An 8,046-nucleotide genomic window follows, 5' to 3' on the forward strand; every position below is an offset into this window, starting at 1 on the left:
AATCCCCCCTCTCTTTTATACCTTGCCTCAAACTCACATAATAACTCCCAATGATCCCTTCCTTCTTCAACTGTAAGTAGCGGGGTATATCTCATAGCCATCAACTGGGTAGTTACATGTCGCTGGGCCAATAAGGAAAAGGAATTATTAATGGCCCGGGCAAAGATAGGTAGTACACATGGAATTAATATGCATCCTGCCGCTATTAGTCCAACTAAGGCCACGATGGCCTGTAGCCCTGGCAATTTTGGAAACCAGGAACCAAACAAATCCTTAAAATTCAAGCCATCCAGTGTTTGCACTGGTACATGTGCTAGTTTTATCATCCTGTCAGCTATGTTTTTGACTATCTTACCACTATCGTCAATTTCGATACAGCAATTTGTTAGATTGAACTTTCCACAAACCCCGCCTTCTCGTGCCAATAAATAATCGAGCGCCAACCTGTTTTGCATAATATATGTGCGGCTTTTTGCGCTTTCTTTGGCTAATTTGGTTAGTGCCGCAGCAGTTTCATTAGTTATTATCTCTACTACAGCTTGTAACCGAATGATGCGGTTCAATAGATAGATTGGGTCCCTCCCAAAGGATCCCGATGTCCCATCGTTAGCCCAAGTCGCAGGGCCATAATATTGAATTATTCTCTCAGGGGGCCACTCATTATCATCCCATGTTCCTATGTGAATTGCTCTCCTCCTTCTAGGCCCTATTTCCTCGTAGACCGGCACGCCTAATATAGCCTTCGTCTCCAGGGGAAGTAGAAAGAAACTAGGTCGGAGGGTAGTCAATATACAGGATCCTACCCAATTTGGGGGTAATCGGTTATATGCATATCCCCCGCATGCCCAATAGAATCCATCCGGGGTGGTCCATTCCCTAGTGATATTATGTGGGTCCTGGAGAAAAGCCATGTTAGTCATATCAGCTAATGCAGGTGGCCATTTCCTGGTGATGTTATCTGAACTCCACCATTGCTTGTTTTCCCACTGCCCCACACAAGGAGTATCTCCCACATGAATGCCTCCCTTTATACTTGATATGTTCCTGACAAAACATTCCATTCCCACTAGGTTATTGGATATTTGCCAGATTTCATTGCCTGGATGGTAGTATGTATAATTCTTTTCGTTTTTCCAGACCTCAGTGTAATTTACCTCGTGAGCCACCCAAGGCCATTGGTCTCCCATATTCGTCCCTCCACATACAAAACAATTTTTCACAGTTAGCTCTTTGGCGATAGTCTCAGCTAGACTCAAAAACATGTTATGAGCTCTTGGGGGAAGAGGTAATTTATTTAATTGTTGTATTTCTTCTTCAAAGCTCTCAAATACTGAGATTGGCTGTTTGCTGACCTTAGTAGTATGTATTTTTATGATTAGGTGCCCATAAGGATCCTTCCCATTTCCATCTATCCCCAAACCAAGGTGAATATATTTAGGTCTAGTGGACGGGAGTTCCTTAGCCCACAGACATACAGGATTGCATTGTCCTGACCCACAGGCCGTCGAAGCTGCTCCCCTGGTGATATTTATCCCCTTCGGACCCCTATATAGGGGTATCTCTTCCACCCCATTTGTATACCAATGGTTCGTCACCCTTGTGGCCCCTATATTGGAACCGGCAATCTGCTGGAACAGGTACTTATTCTCTTGGAGATAAGCTCTTTCCCAGCTTAATGACCCACAAGTGACTCCGGCTTGGTCGTTAGGCCCCTGTCCCTTTGAAATAGCAACGCATGCATCAAAACAAACATGTATCTTCTCCGTGCCCCTGGTGGAATTGTGAGCTACATATCCCCTTCTACTTTGTGCTAGGGAAAACATATGTGCCCTTTCACTTGCTTTGTTTGCAGTTCCCCCTTTATCTCCATATACATATATGCTAGATGTAACAGGTCCTATCGCTAGAGGCTCATAACACTCAATTTTGTTTTCTTTGGTTCTGCATCTGAAATACTGTGTTTGGTTATGAACACATGGATCTAACGTCTCTCCACACTCTGGGGCAACATTGTAATACATCAAAGTCCTTGTGATTTTATTCCCAGTTTTAGTGACTTGAATACATTCTGCGCACGACGGTGTTCCTACGGAGCCCCAGACTACGCCAGCTGTTAGAAGGCCTAACAGGAATCCCCTTAGCCAACTTATTTTCATATTATACATTCTCCAATTCCTTGAGGGCCTGAACCACTGTGGGGGTCTGAACCAAACTACAATATACAATTACCCCTCCCTCTTCAATTGTACAGTATCGGAGTATTATGTCCTCTATGCACACAAGATTGCACTCCTCCGTGCAATGGACACAGCAGACACACCCTTCACAGTGAGAACAGCAACAACATTCAAAAAGACATTTGCAGGTGCAGAATAAACACATTTAAGCCCCGGTTATTGTCTTACAGTTCTTTCCTGGTTCCCAGTTCCTGATTTTGTGATCTTTATTTTCAGTGGATCGTCTAGGCTCGGTATGGCCGTCCAACGTTCAGGCGGGGCCTTCTTCACACGGTGATAATGGGTCCATCCATACTCGCGGGTCCGTATAGCTGATTCAGTAACAAGCAGGACCCGGAAAGGACCATCCCACCCTGGGCTGAGCTTTTCCGCCTTCCACGTCTTAATCAGGACCAGGTCGCCAGGCTGGAAATTATGTTGCTGTTCCAATAACGGAGGGCGTTGAACTAGGACACCTCGCCTATGGAGAGACAGCAGAGACTGGGAGAGTGATCGCAAATATTTTCTAATGAACAAATCCTTAAACTCGATCATAGGTTGACCTAATTGAGCCAAATACGGTCTTCCCATCATTAACTCGAATGGAGACACCCCTATGTCCTTCCTGGGGGCTATGCGCATTCTCAATAGAGCCAGAGGAAGATTTTTTGTCCATGGTAGTCCATTCTCTAAGTATAATTTAGTCAAATGTTTCTTAATTTCTGCGTTTGCCCTTTCCACCTTCCCACTGCTCTCTGGGTGCCATGGTGTGTGAAGGTCCCATTTGATTCCTAGGGCTGCCATTACTTCCTGTAGAACTTTCTGTGTAAAGTGAGTGCCGCGGTCTGAGTCTATGGCTTCGATTATACCAAACCGGGGGACTATATGTTCTAGAATGGCTTTTATTGTTACTTGTGCTGTCGCTTTTCGACTTGGGAACGCCTCAACCCATCCTGTAAGATGGTCTTTGAATACCAGCAGATGTTTATAACCTCCCTTTTCGGGCAGTTCTGTGAAATCCACCTGTATTCTCTGGAACGGCCATACCGCCAGAGGTCTTCCCCCTTTCTCTGTTTTCTTTGCTCTGGTCCTATTTACTTTTTGGCAAATTATGCATTTCCAGGCTATGGAGTGGGCCATGGGCCACATGTCTTTACTCCAATACAACGATTTTACCACGTTAACCATGGCCTCTGTCCCAAAATGCCCACTCTCATGTATCTTTTCTAGAATCCCCATCATTACAGTTTTTGGCAGTACTATTTGTCCCTCTGGGGTCCTCCATTCCTCATCCCTCTTTTCCCATCCTTCTCTTGTTATATATTCCATCTCTGGGGAGGTAAAGGTCAAATTTTCCGTATCAGCTGCAGTCAGAATGGGCACCCTTAAAGCACATTGCTGTATCGTTATTTCATTTGGCACGCCCTTAGCTGCTTCCTTTGCCCTCAAGTCAGCCCACCTATTCCCCGATTCCTCAGGGGTTGTACCTCTGGTGTGAGCGGGGATATGTACCACTGCAACTTTTTCTGGTCTAATAAGGGCATCCAGTAACCTTTCTAGTAAGGCCATGTGTTCTATCTGTTTTCCATCTGCCTTAATGAACCCTCGGTCTCGCCAGGTCCTACCGAAAGTATGTACCACTCCCCACGCATAACGGGAATCAGTCCAGATGGTTACTTCCAGGCTCCCAGCCAGCTCGAGGGCCCGGGTCAGGGCCATGATTTCACATTTCTGGGCCGACCAGTTCGCCGGCAAAGCCCCACTTTCGATTATCTCCCCATCTTCCTTAACTACAGCATATCCTGACTTCCTTTTTCCTTCCTCAACATAACTAGATCCGTCAACGTACCATCTCTCCCCCATTACCAAAGGGATTTCTGATAAATCCTCTCGAACCTTTGCCATTAATTGTATAGTGCCCAAGCAATCATGCTCATCTGGTTCCCATTCTTTCCTTTCTCCTATCAAGAATTCTGCTGGATTTAAATTCCGATCAGTTCCCAATGTAATATCAGGGCTGGTACGTAGCACTGTTTCGTAGTGGGTTAGGCGGCCGTCCGTCATCCAGGTGGAGGCTGCCCCAGTTAGTATCGTGGATATTTGATGAGGACTGTGAACAATCAAGGCTCCTCCAAAAGTTAACTTCCTACTTTCGACTACTAGCTCAGCTGCTGCTGCCACCACCTGGATACACGTGGGCCATGCTCGCACTACTGGCTCCAGGGTTTTGCTAAGATAAGCTACTGGCTGATACCGCCCCCCTCTCTTTTGGGCTAGGACTCCGACAGCCGTCTGAGAACTAATAGTTACATATAGGTGGAACGGCTGTTGGAGGTTTGGTAGAGCTAGGACAGGGGCCCCTATCAATGTTTTCTTTACTTCTTCCCATCTTTGTTCATCGTCCTGTTCCCATGTTATTCTATCATCTCCGGCCAGTTTCCGGTTTAAAAACCGGACCAGCTTGGCAAATTGATCTATCCACAGTCTACAGTATCCTAGGAGTCCCAACATTCTTCTTACATCTGTTTTATTTCTAGGAGGTTGTAATTCTAAAATTCCCTTAACTCTTTCTGGATCCAATTTCCTTGTTCCCCCTTCTAGTAAGTGTCCCAAATACTTTACCTTCCGCTGTACAAACTGTAGTTTGTCCTTAGACACCTTCACCCCTAGCTTACCCAGCCAATTCAACAATCTTATAGAGTCTTGTCTAACCTCTTTTTCTTTCTCTCCCATCATCAACAAATCATCCACATATTGCAGAAGTCTATTGGGGCCTGTGGTGGTAAAGCCTGCTAGCTTTTCCCCTAATGCCTGTCCGAAAAGAAGTGGGCTCTCTGTATACCCTTGGGGCAAAACCGTCCATCTATATTGTTGTTTTCTGCCCGTTTTCACATCCTCCCACTCAAAGGCAAATAGGTCTCGGCTTTCAGTGTCTAGAGGACAGGTCCAGAATGCATCCTTTAAGTCTATAACAGTGTACCATCGGGTTGTGGGCGGAATGCGACTAAGGAGGGTATATGGATCCGGTACTACGGGGAAACGAGGGACCACTATCCGGTTTATGTTTCTCAGGTCCTCAACCATCCTGTATTTCCCATCTTTTTTCTGCACCGCTAAGATAGGAGAGTTAAAAGGTGACATGGTGGGTTCTAATAATCCCTGTTTTATCAGCTCATTTACCACCGGCTGTAGTCCTATCCTCCCTTTCCTGGTCATTGGGTATTGAGGGGTCCATGACTGGGTGACTCCTGGCTTTACTGTGACCTTGATGGGGACTATACCCAGTCTTCCTACCATCTTCCCATCTGCCCACACCGTCGGGTCTATTTGTTCCTCATCCACTATCTGCAGGGGGTACATGGGAGTTCCTGAATCTAAATCTAATAACTGAAATCCCAGTTCTACCATCAAGTCTCGCCCTAACAAATTTATTCCTGCCTCGGGAATGAATAATAACGAACCTCTAGCCGTCCGGTCCCCTCTTCTTATAATGGTTTCCTCTAATTGCCCGACTTCCTTCGGTTTTCCGCTTACCCCTATTATTTTCAAGTTTGACATTGTTTTGCGTACCCCTGGAACAGGCACACATATAGAGGACCGAGTTGCTCCTGAGTCTATCAGGAAAACTACTGATTTCTGAGAGGGCCCTACACACAAGTTCACCAGTGGCTCATTCCGGGTCCCATGGAGCGAGCCGGAGGTTCCCTATTCATCATATAAACTGAATAACTCAGTTGTGTCATTTCCTCCCTCCCCCTCTGTCTGTCTTGACCTCTGGCTTTCCTGCCTTTGTTCATTCCTTTCCAATATCTGTTCTCGTGGGGTCCGACATTCTCGGGCGAAGTGACCAGGCCTGTTACATCGATAACAGATGATACCGGACCCTGGTGTGTAGCCTCCCTTTCCTCTCCCTCTTCCCCGATATGGTGCCCCCCCACGCCCTCTGGTAGTCTCGGTTTCCTGTTGCTTCTGAATTTCCCAAGTTTTCTGTAAAGTGGCCGCCATCATCTGGCACTTCTGCTTACTCTTTACTGCCTCTCTATTAACATAAACCTGCTGCGCTGTTCTTACTAAATCTATGATAGCGGCGTCCTGCCAGTTCATTTTCTGCAATTTCTTTTGAATATCAGGCCATGCTTTGGTTACAAATTGCATCTTTAATAGACTGTCAAATGCAAGTGAATCGGGTGCCACCCCTGAATATTTAGTCAAATGGTCTCTAATTCTTTGTATGAAGTCGCCCGGCGACTCCTCCTTCATTTGATTAACCTCAAAAGCTTTGGTGAGATTAGTGCTTTGGGGTACAGCCCGTTTGATCCCTTCCAAAATCATCTCCTTTAAATCTATCAAGTGAGTCCGATGACCTGCATTATTTATGTCCCATCTTGGGTCCCCTATAGGAAATTTGGTCTCCGGTGGAGCCGGTGGCTGTTGGTCCCCTTGATTCACTGCTGGCACGGCCACTCGTTGCGCCTCCTTGACTTCCCAAAATTGCATTGCTGCCCTCCTAATCATTGCTTTTTCTTCGGGGGTAAATAGGTGTCCTAAGATATACATCAACTCGGTGTACGTATATATGTGTGGTCCCATCCACATTTGAAGGAGGTTCGCGACCTCCTGGCTGTTTTCATGTAATTTGGGCAGCGTTTGTTTCAACTCCCTGAGTTCTGATGGTTTAATAGGACTAACCACATATACCATTACAGCCTGGCCTTCTTGGTTTATCCCTCCAGGGGTTTCTCTGAGAGGAAAAGTGTGGACTGGAGAATTACCCGGACCTCCCTTCTGAGAGAATCCCCACCCCTTTTCTGATCTATATGCTCGGAATGTATTAGACCCCGGAGAACCGGGGGGCACTCCCCCTGGGAGTGGGAAGTTCCGCACATCCCTCTCCAGTTGTTGCAACTCCCTAGATAATGGTTGGTAGGGTGGCGGTGAACAAACCGTCTGATCCAACCCTTTTTCTTTTCTACCCTCCCCATCCAGTTGGTCAGAAAGAGGAGCCTTTTCTCCCTCTGACCGGGCACTAGCCTGGGGACTTGTGACCGCAGAAAGTACCGGCGGTGTTGGTGGCCGCTGCATGGCTGCGGGAGGGGCAGAAGGGACAGGACGTGTTTCCTCATCTGATTCTTCCTCCTTTTTTCTAAGGGGAAATTGACCGACGGGCGGGGGATCAGGTCCGCAAAACTGGGTATGAAACCATACCTCTAAATAGGGTTTCTCCTTTTCTTTTTTATTGAGTACTAGATAATTTCTCAGTTGAGTCATCCAATATCTATCTGTCTCCCCCTCGGGGTCCCAAGTATATCCACCCTCTGGTCCTATTGGATATTTTGGCCAAATAGTCCTACACAAATTGATTATAGTCACTTTCATCAAATTTTTAGTAAATTTCCTTAAATAGTCCTCATCCCACTGGATCAGTACCTGGCCCAGCGGACTCTTAAGGTCGATTTGGCTTTTCCCATTCCCTTCCTTTTGTCCCTTACTCTGACTCTTACCCATGTTTACAGTGTCTCCGATTCGCACACACACACACACTCACGCGGAATCGCCTGGCCGCTCCCCTCGCGGGAAAGACGGAACCGCAAGCTAATCCTCCCGTCAGGGCAGAACCCTGATCCACACTCACGCGTCCGTATGGAGCCTCTCTTTTGTGCAGGAGACGATTCTCTCACCCCCGTCCCGTTCCACAGCCCACAAGTTCCCTCACTTTCCCACGTCTACTCACCCAGTACAGTCCAGCGTTGTTTCTCGCAACTAGTGAACAGGCCAGGAGACGAATCTCTCACCCCCTTCCCGTCCCTTTTTATTTCTCTTTCTCGTCTAC

At 46.8% G+C, this 8,046-nt stretch overlaps 1 long non-coding RNA gene across 1 annotated transcript; it reads right to left on the bottom strand.

The window, feature by feature from the left end:
* Positions 1–323: 323 nt before the first annotated feature.
* Positions 324–7,989, bottom strand: LOC309518943. Its single transcript, XR_014213654.1, has 2 exons — positions 7,948–7,989; positions 324–2,697 (listed from the first exon to the last, which is right to left on the bottom strand). It is a non-coding gene; the product is annotated as an uncharacterized lncRNA (long non-coding RNA).
* Positions 7,990–8,046: the final 57 nt, after the last annotated feature.

This window comes from Podarcis vaucheri, assembly GCF_965113315.1.
Source record: "Podarcis vaucheri genome assembly, chromosome: 14".
NCBI classification, from domain to species: Eukaryota; Metazoa; Chordata; class Lepidosauria; order Squamata; family Lacertidae; genus Podarcis; species Podarcis vaucheri.